This window comes from Xenopus tropicalis, chromosome 8 (genome assembly GCF_000004195.4).
Source record: "Xenopus tropicalis strain Nigerian chromosome 8, UCB_Xtro_10.0, whole genome shotgun sequence".
Classification (NCBI taxonomy): Eukaryota; Metazoa; Chordata; class Amphibia; order Anura; family Pipidae; genus Xenopus; species Xenopus tropicalis.
The window spans coordinates 76,579,525-76,593,926 of NC_030684.2; positions in this window are offsets into that span (position 1 = coordinate 76,579,525).

Here is a 14,402-nt window from a genome sequence, read left to right on the forward strand (position 1 = left end):
GCTGGCATCGTCCTATTTATTTGATAAAATGTGAATAAATGCTGTGGCCATTGTCTCCACCTCTGTCTCCTGGTGTTTCATTAAGGTATGTAACAAGGGGGTTTTAGTGGGGTGCCTCAAGGTGAAGGGTCAATTGAGGAGCCCCCTTGTCATGGCCATTTGTTTATTAAAAATATTAAACATAGACATGCCAAAATAAAAAGAAATATTTAGAGTTAGAATAAACTAGTTTATTTAATGCTATATCAGCTAATTGCCCAATATTAAGTTCATGAACTTGTTGGCAAAGTCTGTCTCAGGTCTCAATGAGAAGATATCTAAGACCTCAAAGTGCACTGGCAGTAAAGTGACTTTTTAATGAATTTGCCATATAGAAACAGAGGAGACATCCCTTCTCATGTCTTTTATGCGCTGTAATCTGGCAAGGTACTACCAGCAGAGAATCCAGATGAATGCCTTTCAGCTGGGCTTGTTGTCAACAAAGAACCCTAATAATAAGTACAATACTATCATAACTCTTCTCTTTACCACCCTTCTTCCCTTACTCCACAGGGTGCAAAGCAGCTAAGGAAGAGTAACAATTTGCTATGGTGTCATAGCACTATAAAGAAGGTCCCTAATATCATTTAAATATATTGCTTTACTGAGTGGTAGTGATGAGCAAAATTCTTCGGCAGGCATGGATTTGCGGCAAATTTCCGCATTTCACCATGAAAGCTGTATTTCATTTCATGAATTTTTTCACAATTTCGCAAAATTTTCAGCGAGCCAAAATGGGACAGACACGATCATTTCTACTGAGTGTTAATATAAATGGTTAAGATTAATACATGTGTAGACAAGTATTGTCCTTACAGTTTTCATAACCTCTGTTACCATTCTGTCTCAAATATACTGCTATGGTCAGCAACTCTTTTTACTCTGGTTATGACTAAATTATGTATAGAAAAGTGAACAAAGTACTGTCACGATAGTGATACTGCAAGCAGGGAGGAGGTCCCCTAAAGGGAATTGTGAACATGCAATTTTTCAAGGACACGCCCCCTTGTCAAGCAGTAAGTCACTACCCTTATTTTTATTCTTATTTTTAATTCTTATTATTATTATTATTATTATTATCTTATCTTATTAACATATTAAATAATTAAGCATACAAAAATACAAATGTAACAATGCAGCTTACAATAAATTCTTAAATATTGCCTTGGTTAACACCTCCTAGAAAATGAATACTCTAACATTAAAGGGAAAATTTCAAATACATTTTAACCTACCAAAAACCATCTTCTTTGCTTGCTGATACCTTCTTAGCAAAAGAACACAGTATCTACAGATATTCCCCCACATATTGAGGGAGATATGTTACAAACGCATAATAGATGCCTCCATTCTTTCAAGCATGGTGGTGATTACATTTGGCACAAGTGTATCACATTCTCTGTTCCAGAATCACACTAAGTGCTTTAGCACAGCATCTGAGCAATATCTCGCGTTTGAGGAGCCCCCCTGAACAGCAATCCACTAAACAACACAACTCTGTTATATCTCCTCTGGTGTCACATCTTCTCTATTGTTCAAATTTAATTACAGCCATTTCATTCAATGAGGATGCTGATGAAAACAGCACAGCCAGCATTAAACAAAGCGACCAAACATTTCTATTGTACAAATTAACGAGCTGTGGAAATATACAGGAGGGGCAATCAGTGTCTCTCTCAGGGCCCAAACATATTAATAGCAGTGACATTAAGGAATCAGTCCTTTTGTGTATTGGAAGGGAAAGAATTAACAAAAGATATACAAAGGCTAAATTCAAAATTTGCAAATATTTAAAATATCTGTTATTTGACAAATTTCACTGATGTGTAATCATTGTACGAAAACCATTATTATCAGTATAAAAAACAGTTTGATATTATATTGTTCTCTTATTTATATAGTGCCATTATTTTCTGCAACACTTTGCAGAGAGGTTCAAGCTCCCTTGTGAAGCTTACAATCAAACCACAGGCAAACTAAAAATTTACAAATACAAAAGCTGGCATCACCCTCTCATATACATGAAGAACTGAGCCTGGTCAGACTTAAGGTTAGCAATGATAATTACTATGCTGCCCTGCTACTCTCACAGAGGAGAGGCTTGCAGATGAGAGCCCAATTCCTGGGTAACCAGGAGTGTAACCAAATACAGATGCCATGATAAAATTAAGAAAGAACTTTAATAGACAAAGTGAAGTGACAAAACATCTTACAGTGCACAGAGTGAATATACAGGCAAAGAGTAGTAAACAGCAGGCTGAAATGGAATCCAGAAAAGGGCCAAGAATTGGGGCTGGCAGCAGGCGAGTAGAGTCAAAGTACCAAGCCAGAAGTCAGGACGGCTAGCAGGCCAGTGGTCAGCATCAGGAAATCCACAAGAGCAGGGTGTCTCAGGGGATCAAGAACAAGGTAGGGAGCACAGGAAATAGGCAAGGGGACACAGAACCAGTCAGGGACTCAGGAACAAGGAATCAGATAGGATATCAGGAAAAAGGAAATCACTAGAACACAGCTTGGTAAGATCCCAGCTAATAGCTTAATTACCAAGCCCTGAGAAAAGGTAAGGGGCAGGCTTATAATGGGACTTAATAAATAATTAGAGACACATGGGACTAATGTTGGGTGGAGGAAAGAGAGTAAACGGCAGTCCCACACTAAGGCTAATGCCATGTGTAGTGTATTTTCGACAAGCCGAAAGACGCTTGCCGAGAATACGCTCCATACGCTCAAAAATGAAAGAAAAATATGCTCGGGTGCAGGCACATGTAGCCAATATCCACCGAAAATATGAAGTCTATATCTTTTCGGCAGATATCGACTACATGTGCCTGCACCCAAGCATATTCCATTATTTCGGGTGGAGGCACAAGGCAGGCCGAATTGACAGTAGCGGGGTGTATTCACGGCAAGCGTTTTTCGGCTTGCTGAGAATACGCCTGTGTGGCATTAGCCTAAAGACCTCCAGTGGCTCAGCTGGTACAGCCGGCACAGAGTCCAATGATCAAAACCTGACAAGCAGTTCTTCATTTATATTTATCGAAGACTGAAATTTTTAGCCAGGTATGCATTTGTGGTGAAATTCAGTATTTTGCCATCTGGGAATATTTTTGCAAAACCACCACAAAAAAAGTTGCCATGAAAATAAAACCCATAGATGCCACTGTATTCTGCACAGAAAAAGAAGCGAAAAAACACGTACGTATCCAATGTATTTTGCATGGAGAAAGTAACAGCAGAAAAAAGCAGCACAAAAAGCCCCTCTCCCCCCCAAAAAAAATACATTGACTTTTAATGCATTTCACAATTTTTTGCGGTTTCAGAAATGTTCTCGCCGTTTTGCCAAATATTTGGCAAAACGGGACAGATTTGCCCATCACTATAAATTACATCAGGAATGTGGCCCATAGTTTTTTTAATCAAACCATTACATTTAAAGGGAAGCATTGACTGGCCTTTATTTCAGTCATTTTAGTCTCACAAGTATGCATTTGGTCACCTGACAGAACACCAGGTACAAACCTCCTTTGGAACTGCTAATTGCCCTATTAAAAAGTAAATGTAATAATCAAGTGTATAATCTTGCTGCTGTATGCATGAAATAATAGGTGTCAAAATGTGCAGCACTGTAATAGCTAAAAGATGTATTTGCATTTATTCTGCAATGCCGAAAATCTTTTGCTGGCTGTTGTAAAAGACACACAAAAGGTCTTCTATCAATTTAATTACAATGTTCGGTGCATTTGCGCTCAAGTGATAATAAGACATGTTAGAAAACCATTCCGGAGATGCACAATGAGCTTTGTATTAATGCACTGTGTGCATACAAGTATGTAAGCTACAGGCTAGTGATAACATCATCATTACAAGGGCAAACATTAGCACAGGCCTACTCAGACAAGCCATACAAATATAATAAATCTTGGGCAGAACACAATACTTATATACATTATACAACACACCATGATAGCTCAAATGAAGAAATATTTGATCACAATTCAAAGACATCTGAGCAAACACCATGAAGAAAAAAATCATTTATCTATGATTCATTTTGAATTTAAAACTGTCAAAAGGGAGTCAGTAAACCATCAGTTTCAATGTGCCTCCCATTGCTTTTATGCCAAACAGAATGCTGAAATATTAAAAGATTCATATACCTTATGCTGATGCCAGATAACTCAAGTGGCCAGGGACTCAAGTGGCACTTATGAAATGTGTCAAAGTCTTTTGCACTGCCCTGAAGGATTTACCTATGGCTACAACTATGCTGTGATAGAGACACGTACTGGGAATGTTACAGGCACTGTATCCAGAGTGAAACTTGGTAGTCACTGAGGAAGAGATGCATCTTTATGTACAGCAGACATCAAACAGATGTGTTCTGACTGCACCATGATACTTGGCAGATCAGCCAATCATTCTATGCCTTAAGCTGACAGCAGCAATTATGATGGCTCACATCACCTCTCCTGCCAGAGTCAGAGTAGCTAGTTCCTATCCAAGGCCACACTTTATCATGCAAGGTCACATTGGGATACCAGGATACCTAAGCAGTTCTACAAATTTTTTTGTTTTGGTGTACATTTTCCCAGTACACAATAAGGGTAATTTGCTTACATTGCATCGCAGTGGGCTGAGTACAGTTTCGAGAAAAGCCGGGCCACGTAGAATTGCATCTTACTAGTCTGCCCACACGTAAAACTGCCCCACCGCCTCCACTGATGTTGCCTCCATTGGCTACCCCATCCGAGCTGTCACTATTGTGTCTAATGGGATATGGATGCTTGCAACTTGGGATAATCAAATTTCTGCTTCTGGGCCCTGGATTGCTTTCACTTGAGCATGCACTTAGGAGTTTTTGAATACTAATTGGTTATCCATAAAACTAAGGGTGGGCTGTCCCATATACGCACCAAAAAGTCACGTTGAATCTTTGGCTTCTGCCTTCCCTTAGTTTGGCTCTGGTTTCAAGTACAAGCGCCATGGATTTTTTTTTGCACAGTGTGGCTTATTTTTCATAACCCCAAAATAATCACAGTTGGCAGGGAAAGTTTTACCTGACACAACTGCAGTCAGTCTTGAGGTGGCCATACATGGTAAGATTTGCTTGTTTGGTGAGGTCCCCAAACAAGCAAATCTTTCCCCCCATACGCCCACCTTGGGTGGGCTATATTGTGCTTATACAATGAAGGGGATAGGAAAAGTCAGAGTGAGGAATGCATCAATGAACCAATTTGGTTCTCGATCCAACAGAAAAATCAAGCCTGCCTGATTGACATATGGATGTTTGAGCAGTGAGGCCTGTTGGAGAGCCCCATACATGGACAGATAAGCTGCTAAATCGGTTTAAAGGGCTTGTATCGGCAGCCTAAATCTGCCTATTTATGGCCACCTTCACATGTGCACTTCATTCTTTGTGAAAGGAAGAGGCAATGCCCTCCCATTATTGTCATCTAACAAATTTATCTTCTGGATTGTAGGTTCTGTTTCAGATTCCTGAGTTGTTTCCTCTCATCAAGAGGAAGAATTTGTAGATTCTAACTCTAGGGAAAATTACAGAAAACGAAACAATGTGGGTCAGGTTTATTAAAGAACGAACTGGGGAATCCAGAAGCATTGAGCCCATATATCAATACTTTTTGTCAGAAACAAAATGTCAGAAAAGATGTATCAGTTTGTACAATGTATCCAATATGAACACATTAATTTTATTAGGGTGTTAGTACTCAGTGTATCTTAGCAGAAGCAGAGGGTGCTAACCCCAGTTCCCAGATACAAATTAGCAATTATTTTTTGCAATAGAACTAATCATACCAGGGTGTAAATTGAATTGGTAAATCTAAGATCTAAAAATCTAAGAATCTGTATCAGCTGAAATACATTGCTCATCCATAATTTTCAGAAATGGCTGTGGTTTTCAAGCCTTTAAAGCCATTTTCATGTTAAATGTATTATTTATAGGCCTTTTATTTAAGTAAATTTGTCATTTACATTTTTATCAAAATCGATGTGTCATACAGTATGTACTGGACACTGCATTAGGCAGACACATCCCTTTGCCTTCTTACCTATCCTTGCCCCCTCGAGAAACTGAAGCATCCCTTTAACAAAAATTGTCAAAACTGCCTACAACTCATTGTCCATTGATGAATCAAATTTTGCAGTGCCCAGGTTAATTCAAGTCTAATTTGTTTCATTTTACATTATTTATGCAACAGTAGAACTAAGATCAGCATTCATATTTTGCAGATTTTTTTGGTGGCAATTTTGGTCACTCCATTTTCTGCTACAAATTTGGCTGATTTTTTGGTGCCATTGCAAACAAACCAGTTTCAACTAGAAATTCATTTATTCAAGTATTATTATTAGCAATTTCTCAATGTATTATCATATTATGACCAATGAATGAATTAAATCAATTTATCTAAACAGATTTTTATTATTTACACTCAGCACTTAGCCTAATGAGGCCCACTAATGGGCACTGGTCATGTATATCTCACATAATACCACACTCTAGGTTAAAAATCAAAAAATCTTTATTCCATCTTAGTAAAACTTTGGATACATCTCCTACAGAGACCTAGCGCTTAACGCGTTTCGTAGCCTCCCGCTACTTCCTCAGAAGCGGGAGGCTACGAAATGCGTTAAGCGCTAGGTCTCTGTAGGAGATGTATCCAAGGTTTTACTAAGATGGAATAAAGATTTTTTGATTTTTAACCAGTGGTGCTCCGCTATATGTATATTTTGGTATAACGTTTTTGGGATCCGTCTGGGAGTGGTTCCTGGCGTGTAGCACACTGAAAAAGCGGTAAGTGCTCCTGTGGGTTACTATTATTTTTCTTGCATACCATACTGAAGCTTGAATGAATCCAAACGCTACGAAAAAATCGCAACATTTTGCGCAAGTTTCGGAATGGCTACGAAAAAGTTGCGATAATTTTCCGGAAAATCGCCAAATACCGATCATTACGAAAAAAACACAATCGGACGCATTCGGCCCGTTCGTGGGTAAGTAAATGTGCCCCTAGGTGGTGATATACTAGCACCAAAATTATAGTCTAGCCATGCCATGCGACCTAGGGATTCTCTAGATAAGGAGTTTTTCCAATATTTTAATCTCCATTCGTAAGAGGTATATATTTATAAAGCAATGAAAAGCAATTTTCTGTTAAAAATTCAGCATATTTACGTAATCTTAAAAGTTATATATTATTATTTTTACCTGTATTTACACACATTTTTTTTTATATTTTACTACGCTATAGGTTTTTCATAAATTATATATGAAAATATATATATTAATATATATTTTCATAGTGTTTTAATTTGCAAACCAAAGGCAGTTAAAATCAATTTTTTATTAATTTTCTTTAAATTTTCAGTAAAATTATATCAGCATGGGTTGTTGTACATCCTTCATAATTTTACATGCAATTGGCTCAGCAGCAGTGGTATAACTATAGAGGAAGCAGACCCCCGAGTCACAGGGGGACTTGGGGGACAGGGGACCTAGACCGCAGGGTCAGCTTCCTCTATGGCCACTTCTCTTCTGTGAGCATGTGCATGCAATATTTCTGTACGCCCCTGCTCAGCAGTTTGCTTGGTGCATGTTTAACCGTCTTTGCTAATGCTCCATCGAAATATTTTCCTGTTTTTCACTAGAATATTTTCTTATTACATAGTAGGTGAGCACTGTTAGAACTGTGCAATTTTTTCAAGTTTGTGACCAGAAAGCGATGGCCTTATGGCAGCGGTAACTTTAGTTGCTACTGCAACTATTATCCAGCAGTGGAGGCAGAGGACTCAGGCAGCACGATATTATCGTGACTAATACGATTTTTTCGTAATCATTTTCGTGATATTTGCGATCATCAGAAGTTATTGTATCTAATCCGAAATTTTACCCTATTTTGGATTCGTACTTTGATGAATACGCCCCTAAATTACAAAACAAACAGAAAGAAAAAAATGTCACAATTTAATGACTATGCCCCTAAGTATGCTAAAAAATTTTGAATAATCAAATTCGGTAGGATTTTTTCCACCAATATTCCACCAATTATTATTTCTACTAGCTTGGTTAAGATCTCATACTAGTTACTATTACTATATGGCAGAATGATTACTTAACCAACAGAATATATATACTTACATAGAAACACTTAGGTTATTTATTTGTGGAGGCTAACGTTTCAGCTACAACAATAGCCTTTCTCAAAGTTAACAGACACAAAACAACCCTCTGATGACAAAACAAGCTGAAACTTTAAGCTTTTTTTGTAGTGTTTTTGCAGTGTGTTTTGTGTTCATTATGCAAGCGCTATATGCAAATGTTCTTTGTCTCGGTTGGTGATGTCATATGACATCACTACTAGCGCCTTTCCCTACAAAACATGGTTATTAGACATGAGTTGTTTTATTTGTTGTTTACTTTGAGAAAGGCGATTGATTTAGCCAAATGTCACTCTCCTCAAATACATGACTTAAGTGTCTTCTAAGACCTGTGAGTGTGAGCCTCTCTTTCCTGGAGGATTTGTTACCTTCATACTGGACTGCACCCAAGCATCCTACTCTCCTGTATATGTGAGTGCAGGCTGCATTGATTGTGAGTTATATATATATATCATATTGTATGAAGCAGGGTTTTACATATGAGCTGTTTTACACCTACATTGTGCAGGGGTACAGTTTTTTTTTGTTTTTTTTACAATGGGCACTAATTTAAAGCTTTCTTGATATCAGGTTTCCTAATAATAAATCCCATACCCACTTAGTTTAGCAATCACACTTTAGTAAACCTGTTCTGGTAATGTTTCTGTCATTTCCAGCACAACTCATGATCACGCTCTATCACACCCTAATAAATAGACGTCTAAATTCTTCTCATAGGTTAATGTATTGGCTCAATACATAGCTATCTGTAAAACAAATACCTAACATATAATTGTGAAGCATATAATTCACACATTTCTACCACCAATAGTAAGCAGTTTGCCAAAGTACTTGTCCCTGATCACCATGGCAACTATATTTAGACCAAGAAAATAACTGGGAGCTATGGTTGCAAAATCAGGAGATCCGCCTGACACAGATGCTTGTGATGCTGCAGTTTCCTTCTGTAAGTTCTGCACATTTTAGGGAATTAATCAGAGATACAATGTTATTACTGTATTATTAAATGAAGAAAGAAAAAAGTCCAGCTCTTTTTTTATAGTTTTGCAGAAAAGGGGCTTTATATATTTTATTTAATCAAGTGATTTTCTTATAAAACACTGTACAAAGCGTGACTAATTATTGGAGTATGAAGCCAATTAGAGTAATTTTAATATCAGCATCTGTCAGTTTTTAACTGTGATAACAGTATGTACTTTTAAAATAATTTACTAGTCACTCTTCAGGCACTTTTCTTCAGTATTATTTCATTATTATATACATTTCAATCTGTGAGCCTTACACCTCTCAGGAAAACCAGGACAGAAAAAGACATTTACAATTTTCATTAACAGCTTTTCTGTTGTGAAAAACCAAAATGGCTGCCAATTTAAGGGTTGAGGCACTACGCAACAAAGCTATCCTTACGGTCATAGTTTGAAGGCTTCTTATTTAGTTTCTTAGTTCCATTCTTTCTAACCAGCTACAGCAGTGCTGTCCAACTTCTGTTGTACCGAGGGCCGGAATTTTTCCGACCTACGTGGTGGAGGGCCAATAATGGAAGCCAGTTTTGACCACTCCCCTTTTTGAAACCGCACCCACTTGAAACCACGCCCATGTTATCACATGAACATACCCATATTAATGGTTGTAGTACAGCAAAAACCTGCCATACTCTGCCTGACCTACCCTGCCTGTGTGTGCCATACTCTGCCTTCCCTACCCTGCCTGTGTGTGCCATACTCTGCCTGCCCTACCCTGCCTGTGTGTGCCATACTCTGCCTTCCCTACCCTGCCTGTGTGCCATACTTGGCTGGTTTGTGCCATACTTGGCCTGTGTGTGCCATACTCTGCCTGCCCTACCCTGCCTGTGTGTGCCATACTCTGCCTTCCCTACCCTGCCTGTGTGTGCCATACTCTGCCTTCCCTACCCTGCCTGTGCGTGCCATACTCTGCCTGCCCTACCCTGCCTGTGTGTGCCATACTCTGCCTGCCCTACCCTGCCTGTGTGTGCCATACTGTGCCTTCCCTACCCTGCCTGTGTGTGCCATACTCTGCCTTCCCTACCCTGCCTGTGTGTGCCATACTCTGCCTTCCCTACCCTGCCTGCATGTGCCATAATTTCACTGTGTTTGCCATTCTTGGCTGGTTTGTGTCATACTTGGCCTGTGTGTGCCATACTCTGCCTGTGTGTGCCATACTCTGCCTTCCCTACCCTGCCTGTGTGTGCCATACTCTGCTTGCCCTATGATGCCTGTGTGTATGGCACACACAGGCAGCCTACAGTGACACAATGCTGGCACTGCTCCAAAAGTCTGCACAATAACTATATATTAAAAAACTTTTTAATTGCAGTACCACCTCAGTATATGTTCTTTTTGTAGTGTGCAGGGATTATTAGTGGGTTTCTACTGCTCCTGAGGTGTGAACAGGGGAACAATGTGGGTGATTACAGCCTGAGCCTGAGGTGTGAACACTGCAGGGGGTGAACAATGCAGAGATTAAAAGGTGTGAACAACACAGGGGATTACATATTTAAACAATACAGCCTGATTACAGCCTGAATCTGAGGTGTGAGCAATGCAGGGGGGGCAGTTAATCACAGTACTGATACCATTTAAACCTTACACAAGAGTAAGCCATCAAAGCAGCCAGACAGGTGGGGGGCCACACAGAGGGGGGTCGCGGGCCGCCAGTTGGACAGCACTGAGCTACAGTATGCAATGTGGGATGTTAGTAGTCCCTTGACACTAAAGTTCATTTTTTTCTTTGGTAAAAAATTTGTGCCCATGGGGCCTGGGTGTGGTTACAAATTCTTTATCTATTGTGAAGGAACAATAAAAGACTTTATAAATACTGAAGTGCACGATAGAAGAGTTATTCTTATGATTTTCGGCCTAAGCAGTATCTGATATAACTAAAATGCTGTATCCTATATTAATTAGATTGTAGTTTCTGTGTGTATGGAAGGACACTGTAGTTAATAGCAACTATAGTTGTATTCTGCTATGCTTAATGCAAATATCAAAATTATTACTATGTACATTGTACAGGCATATTACACAGTGCAATAAGTATGCTTAGTTGTACACATAAGGCCTTGCTCCAGAGGAGTCACAAATACACACTAGGGTTGTTGCACCTTATTATGTATGCACTAAAGCAGCATCATCTTTGATAATATAACATTTCAGTAAATGATCAGATGATTAAAAAAAATAGTCATTAAGCTGCTCCTGTTCACTTCCTAGTTCCTGGAGAGAAAGCTCACTCACAGAACCTTCCCTTTTCTACAAGTGATGACTTACCAACATTTGTACTGGCTAGCTGAGAAGTGTTGCTTGGTTATGGGAATCTCCTGTAATAACCTTTACTGGCTAGGTTTCAACCTCAGTAAACACAACCTTTGTTGTTCTCCACATTTGCTCTGTCTCATAGAACATTCTAATATAGGTATCGGACCCCTTATCCGGAAACCCATTATCCAGAAAATTCAGAATTACAGAAAGGTCATCTCCCACAGACTCCATTTTAATCAAATAATTCACATTTCAAAAAATTATTTCCTTTTTCTTTGTAATAATAAAACAGTACCCTGTACTTGATCCTAACTAAGATATAATTAATCCTTATTAATTCTATTGGATTTAATTACTGTTTAAATAATTTTATTAGCAGACTTAAAGTAGGAGATCCAAATTACAGAAAGATCCCTTATCCAGAAAACCCCAGGTCCCGAGCATTCTGGATAACGGGTCCTATACCTGTATATAACTTTACTTAAGTTATACTGTTCTTGTTTAATATTGATACAAGGTAAAATTGTAGGTGGAATGCAAACAAGTTGGAACGCATGGCCATCTTTGGTAAATACAAAGCAGAGTAAAAGAGATTGTTTCTTTGTGGGGGGGGGGGAACACAGGAGGCAAATTGGCAGAGTGGTAGGTGGTTTTGACTGAGTGGCTTAGAACGGTTAGTATTGAACTGTGCATAATATCTAGCTTTTTTTATCATCTTTTTTAAAATTAATGAATTGTAGTATTAATGAATTGTAGTATCTTTATAATGACTTATTTGTGATTATTAATTATCAACATGAAATAAGCAATCATGGGATGATGTATATATGCAGATAGAACTCTTGTTAATAAAGTTTTTCATTGGTAAGCTGGCCAGCCGCATTTTTTATATTGTGTAAGCAATAACATTTATGTAAATTCATTTTTTGAGAACCAAGCATTTACTTGCGTGTTTTCATATTTGCCTCTTACAATAGTAAATGTATTCCTACTTAATATTAATGATGGGCAAATCTTCTGAAAAATTTGCAAAATGGTGAAAAATTTGGTGAAACATTTGTTTTTACATAAAACAATTTCTCACTCCAAATACATTTAAAGGAGAAGGAAAGGCTAATAAAGGGTTAATCTCAAGCTGCAGGCATACCTTCAGTTCTCTCAATAGTGCCCTTAAGTCTCGTCATATTTCACCTGTTCAGATGATCAGAAGCCAAACAGGAAGAAAAAACGCAGAGCTGTGTAAAGAAAGTTCCCATAATGCCTCACTCCTGCACCGAGACCCAGACCAGTGTACATGCTCAGTTAGTAAGACTATGAGGAAGCTTCCTGCTGATTATCTAGTATAATTAAATCTAAAGCAACTGGACTTGTTAGGTAATCATTGAAGATGTTTCACTACTCATCCGAGCAGCTTCTTAAGTTCAACTGATTGGTATCGGAAGTCCTCAGCAGATATACTCTTCCACTAATCCAATCAGTCAGTTGAACTGAAGAAGCTGCTCGGATGAGTAGTGAAACATCTTCAATGATTACCTAACAAGTCCAGTTTCTTTAGATTTAATTATACTAGATATACCATGACCTGGATGAATGAAAATCTTCATAGACATATTCCTGCTGATTGGCTTATGGCTGTACTTACATAGACCTTTCTGATAAAGCTCACTTAGTCTTTACCTTTCTTTCTCCTTTAAAGTCAATGGGCATTTTTTCTCTGTGAAGTTTGCTGATGGAGAAATAAGGAATTTCACTGTGAATCCATGCCACCAAAAAAATTTGCTCATCACATATATTAGCTTTCCTATATTAAAGGATTACTTCTGTTAATGGATATGAAATTTCTAGTAAAATAAAGCATTTACCTTTAAACAATACGCAACCATGCTCTGAATCCAATATCCAAATATTTCCCAAACTCCTGCACTTTGATGATGCAGAAAGCCAAATTATTTTGCATTGAAACCACTGTTGTTATTTTTCTTTTTTATAATTTGGGTTGAGTGACAGAACCTAAAGGAATTAATTATATGAGATTAGTTTCTACAGTTAATCAAATCTAACCCAAACCAATCCAGTGTAATAATTCAGGGGTCTTGGAGAGATCGGTCTGCCAGGAAATCAATTTTAATGGATACGGATATATTTTGTTAATGTTTGTTATTTTCACGCACTCAGACTAATAATTGTGGCTTGAGATCAACAATTTAAAATCTGGATCAGACTCTCTGGGTCAAGTAAGTTGCTCTTTTACTGTCAGATGTAAAACACATTAGTATTTATATTCTCTATTTTTCTACTTAAAGAAGCATATCTAAAACTGAGACAAATGAAACATGGCCTGATTACATCCAGGCATAAAGCTATATGTGCAGGTATAATGTTATAAACAGGTAACATAGTAAAATATCTGTGTTCATGTGAATGTGTGCATATGCACATATCTCAGTGTATCTACAGTATGGGGCACATTTACTTACTCACGAACGAGCCGAATGCGTCCAATTGCGTTTTTTTCGTAATGATCGGTATTTGGCGATTTTTCGGAAAATGATCGCGACTTTTTCGTTGCCATTCCGAATGTTGCGCAAAATCTGGCGATTTTTTGCAGCGTTAAAACTTGCGCGAAAAGTCGCGCCTTTTTTGTAGCCATTCCGAAAGTTGCGCAAAATCTGGCGTTTTTTTCGTAGCGTTCGGATTCATTCAAGCTTCAGTATGGTGACTTTTCTTGGGCCAGGTTGGAGCTGCAGGGTGCCATTGAGTCCTATGGGAGGCTTCCAAAATCATGTCTGAAAGTTTCGCCTGCCGCTTACGAGCGCTCAATACGAAAAAGTCGCGACAAGATTCGAGCGAATCGTAATGGCTATGAAAAACTCGCGTTTTTTCACGCAAATCGTATTGGTAGCGAAAAAG